The following is a 17,363-nucleotide window of genomic DNA, read 5'->3' as shown; positions in this document are numbered from 1 at the left end:
GCTCACTGTGCACTAAATGTTACAGTTCATGATAAAGCTTTATCAGACAAACCTTGTGAGCTGGAGAAGGGAATTATATTAGAAGACAATGAGTCTCTATTTAATGACAGTAGCCTCATATCAACACTTGGTTCAAGGCTTTTTTATTTTAATTTCAGGAAGGGCATATTATAAAAGCACAGTACAAACGTTGCTGTGCATCAGGATGAACATCTGAACTTCTTAATGAGTTCATCAGGTTTCTTCTTGTGTGTAAATGTACATGTGTGTGTTGTGTAGCCATGTGCTAATCCTCGAATCAAGGTGTCCATGTCAGGCTTTCCACCTTGGTGCTGCGTGTGTCTGACTAGAGCAGCACAGATGGAGCCAGGGACGGGATTAGAGAAGATTTTCCTTGATTTAATAAACTTCTATGGCTCAGAAATGTAAGGGATAAACCTGGGCACACAGAGACAGTTGCTGAGCGCAGCACATCAGAGAGCTGCCACACATCGGCACGCCGCTCATGAGCCCAGGCGACGCATGTCCTACTTACACTCGCTCCAAAGTCCCAGGCTGGGACGAAGGGGAAGACTGAGCTTTTACCACTAAAAAGATTAAAGGTTGACAAAGTGCAAAACAAATCTGGCAGACAGAAACAAGTACAATACTGTTTTCGGATAATATTATGAGTGAATTAGAAAATTCATGTGAAGTGAATTTTGTCCTAAATATCCAAGGCAAATTTAAATACATGTTTTTTTTTTTCGAATCTTTAATTACATATTTATGTTTGATATACTGTACATATTTTACTAATAATATTTTTTTATGTTTTTGAAAGAAATCTCTTATGCTTACCAAGACCGCATTTTAAAATCAAAAATACGTGAAAAACCATAATATTTTTAAATGTTTGAAAACACTGTTTTGTCTTTTAATATATTTTAAATGTAGTTTATTCCTGTGATGCAAAGCTGACATTTCAGCAAACATTAATCCAGTCTTCAGTGTCACTGAAACATTTCAGTTTTGCTGCCTAATATTTTTGCAGAAAACACAATACACTTTTTTCAGAATTCTTTGAGGAATATAAAATTCAAAAGAACAGAATTTATTTGAATTATAAATCTTTTGTAACATTATAAATTTTTTATTGTCACTTTTGATCAATTTATTGCATTATTGCTGAATAAAAGTTCATTCTTAAAATATTACAAAAAATTATAATAATAAAATTATTATTGTTTATTATAATAATTATAATTTATTAATGTAATTATACAGAATTATAATTATATAAAATAAAATGTTAATACAGATATAGATTATTTGTATAGATTATACTTTTTTGATTATTACTAGAATATTATTATTTATTATTATTATTTTTAATATCTAGATATAATAAAATAAAATAATACATTTAACATTATAATATAACAAATATTGTAATGTAGTAATAAAATTAGCTTATTTCAGTTGGTTACTAATGGTATTAGTATTTATAGTAATAAGAATAAGAATCAGAATCTTTTGGTAAATAGATCTTGTACTAATGCTCCCCCGTGAGGTTAATGAGGATAAATGATAAGGAATATGGTTGTTTTAGATCAGTTTCCCATCGGATCCTATAATCTGGGAGGTTTATCTTTCTGTGAGAATATGAATGAAGGCAGTCAAAAGCTTGTCAAAGGAGCCGTCGGTTACATCATCTTTCAGTCCAGCCGAGCTTGACTTGTTTCACGTGAGCCCGTAGAATGCGTGGCGAGATTGAGCTGCGGATTGTTGGAGGATTACTAGTTCAGATCCACAACAGAAATGAAAAAATGGTGAGATGGGTGCAGTCTCATGAGCAATAACAAAACAGCTTGAGGGCAGTGCTCAGCCTAAAGCAAGACGCAGGCGTCTTTACGTCACAGAGAGATTCAGTTTAAAGCTGAAAGTAAAGGGAATATAGCAGCAGTGCAGCGGAGCAGCTCAGCTCAGCAGAGCTCCAGCACCACGTCTATCTGTGACTGAGGGATCCACCGCCAAACTGGCTGACCAGGACAGTTGGGAATGCTGGGATCAGTTGATCCACCTGCAGCTGAGCAGCTCAGGAGACTTCCAGCCCTGTGAGTGACTTCTGACATTGGGTGTACTTAAATTAGTCTCCTCAGGGTATCATTTAGCATGTTTCCTTCAGTGGAAGCTTTGCATGTGAGCAATAGATGTGTTTTTTAGCGAAGTTAACTTTGTTTTACATTTTTATATTCAGTTTTCTTGCCCTTTGCTCAAACTATCTTGGCAATTCATTGTGACCTCGTGTTGCTTATTGAGGAGCTTATTGAACTAGTTTTTGGGAAGTACTTAAATGTACTAAATCCATCAACTGAAAGCATACAACATCTACATGTTTGGATTTATTTATTATTTTTCCTATACTGTAAGATGCATTTTCGTATACATGCATTGTATGCATACAAAAAATTGTGTGCAATGGACTGCTGGAAAAGACGCCTTAAATCACCTTATTCATTTTTCAGTACATGATTTTTGGGATCCACAGGGGTTTTAAAGTTTTTTTGTGTGTGTGTTTGGCTGGATTAGGAATTTTGCCTTTGTAGGATTATGATTTTTTTTTTTTTTTTTTTTTTTTTTATCAAATGTACAATTTAATGATGTCACCTAAAAGTCAAGCCCTGCTGCCAAACCTACCCTCTGGAGTCCAGGATAAGTGTCTCAACACTGGCTGTTTCTCTGCTGTCACAGGTGATTCTCAGCGGGTCGAGATGCCACGGAAAGACATGGAGGTAATCATGGGACAAATGGTTGTTCTGGAGGCCTGGTACACCCCCACTACCTCCATCGAGAAGAACGCTGTCATCTGGACCTTCATGGCCAATCACTCCAAACAAGTGAGTATGTTTGGAAACAGCATTATAAAATTCTGGTAAACACATAGAATATTGGTACAAAAAAAAATATAAATTGACTAATTTACTAATAATTATTAAATGTGTATATGTTATATATTTAACCCATAATATTGATATTGATTTAAGAAGTCTACATTATATATAAGCTATCCATTTCCTGTCCTCCTTTGAGTTTGTTTTGAAAAAAAGAGGGATGGATTACATGATAGAACAATCTGTTGTCCTCCATCAGCAGACTAATAAATGACACGAACCTGACATGTCAGACCCGGCTCACTCAACAGATGGCTTTCACATTAATGTCACAGGAAGAGTATGGAACACTTGAAAGGTCAAAGACTGCTTATGAAAATACATGTGATGGATTTGATGGATGGGCGAGAAGTGGATTAACTCGAGCCGTTATCGCTGAGGGTTTTAGATTGAGATGTAAATGTCAGCTAATACTCCCTGAGGCATGATAATGTGTCAGGTTATACCATATCACATGCAGCGTATGCATGTGTATGAATGATATTTGTGCTGCTTATCATAATCTGTAGTTCCACTAGTTTCCATATATAACTTGAACATCTGCATTTGCATCAGAGGATTATCTTTAGTATGACAGTTTAACTCCATTATTATGCCCAGTTGTGTCTTAAGTTCTCTCTATGTGTTTTTGACTGCAGGTCATCTCCTACTTCTCAGGACAGATTGGCATCGGTAGCACTGACTTTCGGAGGCGGGTGGGTTTTGCCATGTCGATGCCCTCTGCCAATCTTTCCATTTACATCAATAACACACAGGAGTCTGACTCCGGGCGCTATCACTGCCATGTCATCATTCCTGGAGCTCCAGGCCTGTCTGGAGAGCTACACCTCAATGTTAAAGGTACATTGGCAAAATGTGGCTATATTCACATATTTGGGGCATTTAACTGTCTGTCTCATGACTTCTTTTTCTGTTCTTGTAGTTCCTCCATCCACACCTGTGTGCTCTATGACAGGAAATCCTGTACTGAATGGCAATGTAACACTGAGCTGTAAATCCAGGTATGGCAAACCTGTTCCTCAGTACAAGTGGACCAAAGCAGCTCCTCTTTCTGAGGTCTTCTTCTTCTCTTCCCATGCAAAGTGAGTCTCCCCCGCATCTGTTATGTTTTTGCAATTGTTTGATTCTCTTCCCTGTTTGAGAAAAATCAGGAGCTTTTGTGGATGCATTAAAAAATATTTTTTATTTTTATTTTTCATACACTAATGATAGCGCGAAATGTTTTTTTTTGTTTGTTTTGTTTAATTTGCTGTATGGATTGACCTATATTTTGACTGTTAAATGGGTTTAATTTAAAATGGTACATTACCATTCAATAAGTTAGGGATCGAGTAAGATTTTTAATTTACTGTAGATTAAGTATCTTTAGTAAAACGATAATATTGTGATATATTATTGCAATTTAAGATAAATGTTTTTTTTTTTTAACAAACAAAAATCTTAAAGAGATCAACTGGAAAAAGACATTCAGACTATAAGAAGCGCTCAAATAGCATAATTGTGTCAGTAATACAATTGAACATTGGCTGTTAAATGTATACACTAGTGCTGTCCAACGATTAATTGCGATTAATCGCATCCAAAATAAAAGTTTTTGTTTGCATAATATATGTGTGTGTTCTGTGTATATTTATAATGTGTATATTAGTGCACACACATACAGTATATACTTAGAAAATATTTACATGTATTTATGGCATCGTCTATTATTTATATTAATATAATTTCGATTATAATAAATATATTTAATATATAACAACATGCGCCTAAAATTTTCTGAAGTATACATGCACGTGTAATAAAATAAGCACAGCGACACATACATATACTTACGGCAAACAAAAACTTTATTTTTGGATGTGATTAATCGCGATTAATCATTTGACTAACACTAGAATAGATTATAAGAATTCAAATGAAATACTATGTTAACTCAAGGTATATCCTGTCATCAACATGAAGTATTATTTGTTTATTCTGCATTAACAGATTTATAAACAATCAAGTTCTTCATACATATACAGTATAAGTGCTTCCTTTTTTCTTTCTTTTTTAATTGCTTTTACCTGGTGCACACAAAATAACTAGGATAGAAAAGGAATTAGAATATGATTATAGAGTTGTTCGTTATGATGTCCATTTGTAGGACCACCTGGAAGGCTAATTTTTTTTACTATGCATACTCTCAGGAATTTCCTTTGAGATTTTGGGAATTTGTGTGCTGGAAAAATCAGTTTTAGAGTGATGATATTGCCAGTATTCGTTAACAACTTTAAACCATACAACAGTTTTAAAATTCATGTTGTTTGACTGTAAATTATGTTGTAGAGTCTCTTGAAGTAATGGCTTTAATTTTACTCAAAAAAAAAATAAAATAAAAAAAAATAAAGCTATTTTAAAAAAAACATTCAAAATTCCTAGGGGACCTATTGACGCCAGAAATGGCTGTGTGTTAAAAATCTTAAATCTATAAAAATCTTACTGAAAGCACAAAAGTAAAAAATTAAATTAAAAAAAAATAAAAAAGGGGTGAAAGTGATATTTAAGAAATTAATGCTTTTAAATAGCAAGAAACAATGTATCAAAGTTTAAACACAAATATTATGCAGCACAACTGTTTTCAACAGCAAATAACCAAATTTTTCTTGAGCATATCTGAATGATTTCTGAAGGAACATGTAACACTAAAGACTGGAGTAATGATACTGAAAATTCAGCTTTGCTTTGCCGGAATAAATTATATTTTAAAATATATTCAAAATGTAGTCATTTTAAATGGTAATAATAATATAATAGTTTTTTTTTTTAATCGTACAGATCCCAAACTTTTGAAAGTTTAGTGTATGACTGTTAAATAGGTTTTATCATTCTTATTGTTGTATCATTTTAAGAGGTGTTTCTCTGTTCTCGATCTGTTTATTGATCGTGATGAAATTGGTTAGATGCTGTGCGCGGAGAGGAGGAAGTACAGGCATCATTTATCACTTATTTGTAGCGTGGTCTTCCCTTTGGACTGTGGAGAGAATGGAAATATAAGCGCTCTGTTACGTACCCTCAGGCATCGCCAGAGAGAACACATTCCCATCGGGGGCCTCTAAACATGACAAGTTTGACGCTTGACGTGAGTTCCAGGAGGATCAGCAATTCTATCTGGCATGTTGTCTAAATCTATAAGTAAATGATAAAGAAGGTCATGACATATTATAGTTAGCGAGAAATTTGCATTATATATCCAATACATTTTTCCACGATGCAAATGTATCAAGAGGATTTCATGTTGACATGTTCGTGCTGATCAGGCACAAATCTTGTAGTGTGTGAAATACACGTACCTGTGCCGCAGTCTGGTTTCACAAAGCGCTGGCTTATACTTATCAACCATTGCAGGCAAATTCTCCCTCCCCTGCCTTGATCCGCCAGGGTCACGGTTGGTCTGCCCGCAGTTTCTCTCCTGACATGAGAGTCCTTGAGGGAGGGGCAAGGTTAGCTCAGTAATTCTTCCCTGTCAGGAAAGGTACAAACGTAAATCATGTTCTCCTGGTCATCTGTCTTCCTCTCGCCCTCTCTGGTGGTCACTCTCATCTGTGGCCATTCACAGAGGGGAGGTCCTGCCCTGCCGCCGCGAAATCCAGCCTGTGCTTGTGCTGGGATACCTGGGTAAGGAATAGACCCTAGGAATAGAGAAAACTTCTTATAGATAGAATCAGTTACATGTGGCGGTTTCATCTTTACAGTTACGTGTGTGCTTCTTAGTTTTTCCTCAACGCCTTGTTTGCTTTTTACATGTCAGTACAAGAATGATAAAGATATTTTTACTATCTGCAGCTAAAAAAGTTTGAGGTCAGTAAGGAATTTTGTTGAAAGAGATAATTGACTTTTATTTAGCAGAGTAATGCATATAATTTGATTCAAAGTGAGCAGTGAAGGACATTTATTAATGTTACAGAAGGTTTTCTATTCCAAATTAAATGCTGTTTTCTATTCATCTGAGTCCAAAAAAATTGGATCATGGTTTCAAAAAAAATATTCAAATAGAAAAACTTCCACAATATTTTGACTGTTTTTCAACTGTATTTTTAAGCAAACAAAAAACAACAGCTTTGGGTGAGCCATTTGGGACTTTTTTTTATCTTATTGATTGTCCCCAACGGTTTTGAAAGGGTTGTGCAATTGTTTTTTAAAGTTACACTCAGTTATTTTTTTAAGAGCAGGGTTTACACATAAAAGGAATGTTTAAAATCTCTGTAAGGCCCTTGGAATGGGACATACTTTTTAGCTTGAAGTGAGAATAAATAAATGGCTGACTCGGTGAATACAATGCTGTTGATCAAAACATTATTTTTGAGGTGTTTTATTTTAAGTCAAGCTTTTACGCTCAAAGGATCTTAAAAGTCTTTAAAGATAGTATTTGAAACATGTTTGTTAAAAATTGTCGACGATTACAAATACATCGAAACTATGCTTTGAGTGTGACGATATTTTTTTTGTTTTTTTTTTTTATTTTTTTTTTTTTTTTTTTTTCACCCTTTTTTTTTTTTCTCGAATATTTTTTTGAGTGTGTTTATTTTTTTCGTTTTTTTTTTTTTTTTTTTTCACAGCAGGGTTTGAATACTAGGGTTATTTCCCGATCTCACCTATCCATGTTTCTTCATATCATTTCCTCGTCTCCTTCAGGTCATGGGACAGTAGTGGATCATATTTCTGTGAAAAATCAAACATGCAAAGTTTAGGGCAGCACTGTTTGAGTAGTCGCGGTCTACCAGAACGCTTTAACCTTCATAGAGAGAGGTTTTACAATCTCGCACAAAACCTCAATGGGCAAAAAGGACTAAAAACAACAAAAAAGCTTAAAGCTTGATAAGGCAATCTTTGATTTGAGCAATCAGCCATTTGTATCAATGTATGTGCGCTCAGGGAGATTAAAGTGATTCAATATCTCTCAAGCATATCATTCTAAAAGGCAATATCAAATTTTCATTCTACCCCTTTCATCTTTTTTGTTCCCTCCCATTGTTGAAAAATTATTAATTGTTTGTTGCTGTACTGTATTTTTGTGTATTGTAAAGAGGGGGCAAAAATCAGACCTGTGTCTCTTGAGTTTATTCAAATGCAGAAGCAACACTAAGTAACAGGTTTTTGTGAAACTAGGTGGGCTGTGAAGTTGTTGATTTTATGAAGCAAATATTTTTAATATGGATTTTGCACTTTCATTAGTATGCGAAAGTGGGACCTTTTGAACATCTGTAGTCGTGCCCAGGCCTCCGGCCCGTTCGCGTCGTTTGTGGCGGCTCCGCGTCCGCTGCGGCGCTTGCATCATCTGCGAGGGATTTTGAGTTTGGCGCGCGTCTCATCTGGTGCTCATGCCCACATGCGCAATTACCAGATGTGTGGTACCCGGTAGCTACACTGGTCACTTGTCCGCCATATGGTCGGCTGCGCCGCCAGATAGAACGGAGTTCTCCTGCTGCGGCCCAACACTGATATATGAGAATGGTGGTAATGTTAAATTTTTCCCGTTCAGGTTTCGGAGGTGTGTTATAAAACTATCCTGCAGGCATGCCTTTTGGGACATCGCTGGGGGGGCGCCACTCGGCTCCCGGCAGACCGCAGCAGGCAGGGAAATTATGGGCGAGTATTTGTCAACTATTAACGTGGAGCCAGGTCGTTTTAACACATATGCATCAGATATGACAGCAGTCCTATCATGACAAAGTGCATTGCATAAATAGGGATTTCAAAAGATTACACACTATATTTACTGCCTATGTTCCATATACTGTCTATAAAGGGTGTTTCTTTCCATTGTGCAATTCTTTTGGCCCAAGAAGTGGATTTTGTAATCTTTTTACTTTAGACCTACAAGATTATTACGCTCTGTTCTTATATGGAAGGTTAACTGACAAAAACAAAAAAAAATTTTTATTATCATGCTTTAATTCCATGTACCTTTGCTATTTTGTTAAATTCATGTTATGTCACAAATGAAGCGGTGTTCTCGTTCCAGCATCATCATGGCCACCAGACCAAACTAATATTGGCCCTCTTTTTATATAAAGTTTGCGTGTGATTGAGTAAGTATCAAACCTGTGGTATGACATTTTTTATTATTTTGCTCCACAAGTTAACCTAGCTTAAACATTTAATGCATTAAATAGTATTCACCTGGTATGTCATAAATTACATTTGAATAATGTTTTATTACTTTTCAAATTGCTTAAAGAATGTTTTTCACTGGTAATCCTTTTCACAGACAGTTTAAAACCATGTTCAGGGTTACTATTTTTTTACCGTAAATACGTCCAACACTGATATACTTATTCACCCTATTTTCAACATCCAAAAATCTGATATCTCCAGTTTTTCATATCACTTTTAATAATTTAAGGATACGCCACCCAAATAGAAAATTTTGTCCTTCTTGTTTCCCCCAATGTCGGTTACAACCCCGTACAGACACTACTCCTCGTTCGTCTGTTGCGACCACAATTTAAGGATATTTTGGATGAAAGCGGGAGGCCCTGGTGCCCTGTCCCAGTAGACGTCACAACTAAATACAGTGTTCAAGATCCATAAGAGGTATGAATGTTATCACTCAGAATACTCCATCTGCCATCCGACGTGCAATCTGGGTTATATTGAAGCGACTTGGAACACTTTTTGTAAAGCGAAGAAAGGAAAACAAAAATAACGACTTATTCACAATTTCCTTTGTCAACAGTCGTGCTCTTCTGTATCATCTGCGCCACAACTTTGCTGCGTCTTATTTGCTCTTCTGTATCATCCATGCCACAAGGATGCGCTGTTTCATGTAAGCTGTATTTAGCTTTGAAGTAGAAAGAAAAACAGCGCATCCGCTTATGGCCGGTGTCCCGGATGATACAGACGAGCATATTTTTTTTTGCTTCGCTTACAAAAAGTGTTCCCAGTCGCTTCATTATTAACCCAGATTGCAGCGTCTGATGGTAGATGGAGTATTCTGTTGATGACTTTCACAACTTTTATGGACCTTGACAATGTTATTTATTTGGCAGTCTATGGACAGTCACAGGCCTGCCCCGGTTTCTTCAGTCCAAAATTAATATCTTAAATTGTGTTCCGAAGACAACAGAAGCTTTTACGGTTTGGAAACGTCATGGGGGTACGTGATTAATGACAAAATTTTCATTTTGGGGCAGAGTATCCCTTTAATTTTTTAGCACAGACACCACAAAATCAGACTTTAGCACCTCTTTTTTACTTTGATATTGTTCTGAGGTTAAATACAGATTTAAAATCATAACAAGAAATAGTTTAATAGCTATAACAATACTTCTTTTTGAAACATATATATTTGTATCGCTATGACAAGAAACACCTGACATCTCTAACAATGCCTTTATCAAACAAAAAACAAATGTTTAAACAACGTCAGAGAAGTCCATAAAAAACAGAAAGAATACCTAAATCAACCTGAACCAGCTAGGAAATAAAACAGTTTATCAATTATATTTACCGTAAAGACAGAGACGGGTAATTGCTGCTGAATATTCAGCTTTGCCATCAGAGGAATAAATTACTATTTTAAAAAAATATTAAATAGAAAGAAGTTAGTTTTAATTTGCAATAATATTTCACAATATTACTGTTTTATTGTATCAATATCGTGGGTGAATATAAGAGGACTTCTTTTAAAAAATAAAAATAAAAACAAAAAAAAATCTTGACCCCATACTCTTGATAGATGGTCGTGTAGTTAACAATGTTAGTGAACCAATTGAACTGGTGAAGGGGGAAAGGTATTTTTAAAGGAATTTTAATTCACTAAAAGTCCTCAGGACCAAAATTGTGCCTGTATTTGAATAAAACACCCATACAAGTACTAAGCAGTCTCACATGCTACAATAGTGTCACAACAGCTGAAAGATAGATACAATGAGGTGAACTCTGTTGAAAATGCATTTTGATATTCAATTATGATGTTTATGAAATGTTTGGTTCTGTTTTCAGATGAGAGGCAGGGCACTCTTCGACCTAAGCAACCTCACCAAAAAGCATTGTCCGGCAAGTATGTTTGCCGCGCCAGCAACACGGCTGGGACTGATAGCTGCCACATCAATCTAGAGGTTTCCACCCGTAAGTATCTTTCCAAAAAGATTGATGCAGCACTGTATATTGTAGATTTCAGCACTCACTATATTTGTAACCTAACTGTTCCTCTTGTGGCAGCAGCTAGCAATGCCTGGGTGATCGCCGGGGCCACAGTGGGCTCCGTAGTGGGTCTGATGGCTCTAGTTTTATTCCTGATCTTCATCCTGAGGAGAAACCGTGACACAGAAGAGGAGATGGCCAATGATATCAAGTGAGCATGTGTCTTATGTTTCTAACATTGTATTAGGATATCTGCAATGTTGGGGAGTAACTAGTTACATGTAATGGCATTCTGTAATTTGATTATAAAATAAATGTATCTGTAATCTGTAACAGTTACTAAGAAAAATGTGTAATTAAATTACAGTTACTTATGAAAATGTTAACGATTATGAAGGGGGTAACATCTGAATACTCCTTGTATTAATATTTACTATTTCTTGTTATGATTTTAAATCTGTACTTAACCTCAGAACGTTCTCAAAGTAAAAAGAGGTGCTAAATTCAGATTTTGTGGTGGCTGTGTTTTAAAATTAAATGGTTATAATTTTAATTCAAGTGATGAAGGATATTCAGTGTTGAGTACTACTGTAGCCTAGTGAAAAGAAATATACTAAAAAAGTATCTGAAATACATTTATTTCATGCTATACTACAAATACATTTACATATATATGTACTTACTAAAAAAAAAACCTGCAATTCTACTTTTAGTATACTAAACTGATATAGGCATACTTACTAAACTAAGTTTGTACTAAATGCAATTTAATTTTGCATAAATAGTGCTACAGTCTTAAACTAAACTACACTAAAGATATACTTAAGTATATTTGATTGTGCTGCAGTAAATTTTAATAGATTTGAACTATACTTAGTATGAAATAAATGAATTTAAATATAATTTAGAAAGGTAATCAAAAAGTTATCAAATGTAATCAGTTACATAACATTAATAAAGTAATTGAAATAGTTACACTACTTATTAAATTTTAAGTAGGGTATCTTGTAATCTGTAACCTTTCCAAAGTAACCTTCCCAACACTGAATATCTGTACTTGATTTTTTTACTTCATCCATAATGCTACAGATTAGATGTGTGTATTACAGTAACTGCTTTCTATTGCTTTAAGGGAAGATGCACAGGCTCCGAAACGCGTCTCCTGGACTAAAAGTGGCACAGGATCGGACATCATATCAAAGAATGGCACATTGTCCTCAATAGCCACCAGCCCTCCTGCACAGGACCCTCAGCATCCACTTCAAAACAACCATTACCCATACCCTCCTGGTGCCTCGGACACCGCCTCCATCCTCACCACCTCTGGAAGCACAACCACATACCGCCTCCGCCCAGGGGACCCCAACCCACTACACGGCCTGCCTGGATACAACGCCAGCGGCACACCAAATCACACACACCATCACCACCATGATCGCCATCACACTCCTGCAGTCCTCAATCCCAACAGCTGCGCCACACAGAGGACTGAGGGGCCGCAGCCACAGACCCCGCGCCCACTCAACATGCCTATAAACACTACCACCCTGTCCCGCATGGGGCCCGTGCCCATCATGGTGCCCACCCAGAACCACGCCGGGTCATTGGTGTAATGGCCCACAAGACTAATAATGTGCTAACGACTAGCCAAACGTATGTGGAGAAGGGTTTTGACAAGTGTGACGATAAATTTGGCTAACTTTTTATACAGAGTAACGTACAGTAAACTGCAGTTTACATGTCAAAAAGCACCTTTGATATTTGTTTTCTAAAGTATTACATGATTTTTAATGAGGTTAATATGGTTTAATCGTGTTTTGATGCCTAAAACACTCTGTGAAGTCATCGTTTTCGAACCGTTTCACTGACCCGAGAACAGTATTTTGTCAGTGTGTTATACATTATGATGGGATGCAGACGTTCACTTTTTTGTAACAGTGGTGTTTATGGATTCAGATTTGTCCAGTTATCTAGACACTTCAGTTAAATTCATGACGATAATCTTTAGCGTCAGCTGTTCTTGTGCCTCTTGTGCCTCTGTTTCTCTCAGGAGTTTTCGCTTTTTCTGTCAAGCGGTTGACAGATTTCTGAAGCAGAGCAGGTTTTATTTCAAATGTTATATTTTCTGACCATACAGTACGAGTTAAGAAAGTTAAGAAAAGACTGTAAAGCAGAAAACATAAATTGAGAGCCTGTGAAAATGCTGTTTTATGATGTAGAGCATAAAACAAATAAATGCCAGTGTCTGCCATTCTTTGTTTTACCGGAGCAGGAAAGGACTCTTAATTTGTAAAACATTTTGATCATGTAAGTTCTTTTATTCATTTGTGTGTTCATGATATTGTACGAAAAACTAGCCTTGTGGTTTAATGACTTGAATATTGGAATGCAATGTTTTATGATTTTTGATAATAGTGTTAATGCTGAATGTTATTGTGAATATTCTGGTTGAAGATATTGTTTACTCTGTAATTAAGCCTTTTCCACTTATTTTGTTATTTTCAAATTGGCATTATATGGAATTGAAAACATTATTACTGTAACCGTCCACGTGATGGAAGCAGAGTGGTTGTTAAGAGAAACGGGTTCAAAGTGGAAAATGCCTCAGTGAGGTCAAGTGTTTAAGTGGTGGTGCTTGTTTTTGATCCCACTTACCATAATGTTCTGCTTATTAAACCAATACAAAAGGTTGCATTGTAAAACATTTTTTTTTTTTTTTTTTTTTTAAAGAGTTAAACTAAACACATCTCTTTAATGTGGCATTTGATTGACCCGGCATGAAACAAATTTTATTAACAAGTATATTTAATATTTTATTTAATTTTTTTACTTCGTCTACAGGAGTCCTCAGATTGAGATCCCGGACGAGCCCCCGATTTCTACTATGACCATTACTGAAATACAGTTTTTTCTTGCTGGTATCATGGGAACCAAAATTGCTAGTTATAAGCAAGTATTAAATTTATATTCAGAATAACATTGGTTGTCATAGAAGGCTATTGAATGGCTAACTTTTTATGGGTGGTTTTGATGAAATATTTTATTTATCCTACAGTATATAAAACAATTGTAGAAATAATTTGAACATTACAAAAGCCAGATTTTACGTCCCACCGGAAAAAATTAATTTGTCTCTAGTTGGCAATTGTATTGATACTAAGTACTCTTCTAGGCCACATGTCTTTCAAACATGGTCTTCTGAATAAAAAATAATGAGAAAATACACTGAATAATCACTTTGTTATTGATGCAGGCTATTTGGACACTCTATTTGTCTGCCACTCTTACAAGGTAGACCACTATAGCCACGTAATAAGGAGATCTTTGGGAACAAAGTTAGGGAGTTTTAGGGAGAGAACTCCTTCAATAAGATTAGAGGTTAAAAACCATATAAAAGTGTGAACTGCGAGTGAGCTGGTCATTTCGGCTTTGTGGTTAAGCTGTTCTTTATTAACTAAATATTAGAAGCATAATGTGCTATATGGTCACATTGTCCTCACAGCCAGCATTTTGTTCCAGTACTTTGGTGTGAGTAATTCCTTCACCCTTTTTTATTTAAACATTAATTTGAAATTCGTTTATAATTAGTGAAGAGAAAAAGCCTCAGTTTCATTAAATATATGAGTAAATATAATTTTACTAATATCATAAATATTATCCTACTGTTCAAAAGTTTGATTTTGGCAAGATTTTTTAAAATGGTTTTGAAAGTCTTAATCACCAAAGGTGCAGTTATTTGATCAAATCTACAGTAGAACTACAGTTCTTAAAATGACTGTTTTCTGTTTTATTATATTTGAAAATTTAATTTATTCCTGTGATGACAAAGCTGAATTTTGAGCAGTTATTGCTCCAGTCTTCAGTGTCACATGATCCTTCAGAAATCCCTCTAATGGTTATCAGTGAAACAGTTGAAAACAGTTGCGCTTCTTAATATTTTTTGTGGAAACTGACATGTTTTTTCTTCAGGACTCTTATTTTTCTGAAACTTTAAAAAACCAGCATTTATTTAAAAAAAAAAAAAAAAATTGTTACATTCTAAATGCCTTTACTGTCACAAGGTATAGAGATTTTCTCTTTGTTTAGATGTACAGGTGTTTGTGGGTTATGCTCTGGTGTTTGCCCAGTTGGGGACATCGGCTGAGCTGACCTGCATGTATGATACACACGCCTCAGAGGGCTTCACCCTGGAGTGTATTTAGAGTCAGTTACAATAAACCACCACATCTGATCTCAGTGTGGCCTGTTTGACACAGGTGCTGTGTACTAAAATGGGAGGCTTTACTAGGTGAAATCTTGGGAGGGAAGGATGGCTCTTGTGCAGAACCCTCCAGTGTCTCGAGTCGCTTCTGTCAGGATCAACAATGGCAAAATATCTGATAGTGGGTTTGTATGAGTGAGTGTGTGGGCACCAACCCAATGACTGGTCTAGCAGTGGACAAGGTCTGATCAACCTCACTGTGCTAAGGTAAGATGGATCATGGATTTTCAAACTTTTTGATACAATAGACCCCCAAATATAATAACCTCCTGCGATATATTTATATGTATGAAATTTTACATTTTTTTTTTTACATTTGACACTTTTAAGCTTAGAACATTGTTCTCTCCATCATCAGCTCCTCCATCTGTACCAGAATGTTGGCTGCAGGGATACTCCTTAGTGGGGTATGATGTGATTCTGATATGTCATTCCTCTCAGGGTCACCCAACACCAATCTATTCATGGCACAGAGAGCAGAATGCAGCCCCTCTGCCGTCAGACAGTTTTGTTGAAGGCAGGAAACAATTAGCTGCTGCTGCGATAAAAACTCAATCTGGCACCTGAAAATAGAGCACGGATGGCAGATTTGCTTACTTAACCATAAAGAGGAGCCAAACAGGATTATATATAAAAACGAAGCATTAACAATTTTAATGAATCTCACCCTCAGGCCATCCAAGATGTAGATGAGTTTGTTTTGTTCATGAGAGCAGATTTGGAGAAATTTAGCATTACAGTACATGCTCGCCAAAGGGTCCTTTGCAGTGAATGGGTGCCGTCAGAATAAGAGTCCAAACAGCTGATAAAAACACAACAATAATCCACAAGTAATCCACACTACTCCCGTCCTTCAATTAACATCTTGTAAAGCCAAACACTGTGTGTTTTGTAATAACCAAATGAAACGAAATGTTTTATAGTATTATTTATTTTTACATTTTTTTATAGTATGTATTATTTTTACATTTTGTACATGTATATATCACCATTAGTCATCAGCCACCCTGATATCTAGATATCAAACCTTTTAAAAAATCCAATAACTAAAATCCCACCCCAGTTGTTCTTCAGATCAGCACAGAAGGTCTCTGGTGTTGCACAACCTGTCTGATGCCTTCGCTGGAACCTACATATGTAAAGGGTCTAATGAACTCGGTCAGGGAGAGTGCAGCGTAACCTTCAGAGTGACCTGTGAGAACAACACACACACACACAGCTCTAAAATCACTGAATACTGTAATCATTTGACATGGTGTTCTATTGATAGATGGTGCTGTGATTGGCGGAGTGTTGATGGGAATCTTTCTCATTGTGCCATTGATTGGAGTAATGTTCATCTATGTCAAAGGGAAAAGGGAGACGCATGTCCAGAAAACATGTGCAAAAGAGCTCAACCGCAATGAACTAGATGTGATGTTCAACATGTGATGTTTAGCATTTTCATTCATTTTTCTACAAGGCAGGTGAAAAACAATTCAGCACCTCATCAGCAGAGCAGAGGGAACCTGCTACTCTTTCAGTCGAGTACAGAAGTACTGAAGACCAATCGAATTTGAAAGTGTCTCACTTCAGTCCAGTTGTTTAAATGTTTCTCAGATGTTTATTTTGCATCCTGTGTCTGCTTGTTTAATTTCTGAGCCAATAAATATACACTAAATATAATTTTTTCATGTACCTAGAAGCGTACCTTTGTACCTTTCTTTCAGTAATACTATGATGATGTATTCAATATATTGAGATAGTATAGTGTTTTCATTTTTATTGACTTTAAGAACATTATAAACACATGCTGACAAAACACACTACCAGTCAAAGGTTTTTGAACAGTAAGACTTTTTAAGTTTTTTAAAGAAGTCTCTTCTGCTCAACAAGACTGAATTTTTTTGATCCAAAGTACAGCAAAAACTGTAAAATGTTGAAATATTTTTACTGTTTAAAAGAACTGCTTTCTATTTGAATATATTTTAAAATGTAATATATTCCTGTGATTTCAAAGCTGAATTTTTAGCATCATTACTCCAGTCACATGGTCCTTCAGA

At 35.8% G+C, this 17,363-nt stretch overlaps 1 pseudogene; it reads left to right on the top strand.

The window, feature by feature from the left end:
- The first annotated feature begins 1,739 nt into the window (after positions 1 to 1,739).
- On the top strand, positions 1,740 to 12,770 carry LOC109103886 (annotated as a pseudogene).
- Positions 12,771 to 17,363: the final 4,593 nt, after the last annotated feature.

This window comes from Cyprinus carpio, chromosome B15 (genome assembly GCF_018340385.1).
Source record: "Cyprinus carpio isolate SPL01 chromosome B15, ASM1834038v1, whole genome shotgun sequence".
Lineage (NCBI taxonomy): Eukaryota > Metazoa > Chordata > Actinopteri > Cypriniformes > Cyprinidae > Cyprinus > Cyprinus carpio.
Note: the sequence above shows the minus strand (reverse complement) of the source record. Positions and strands in the feature narration are given on the sequence as shown.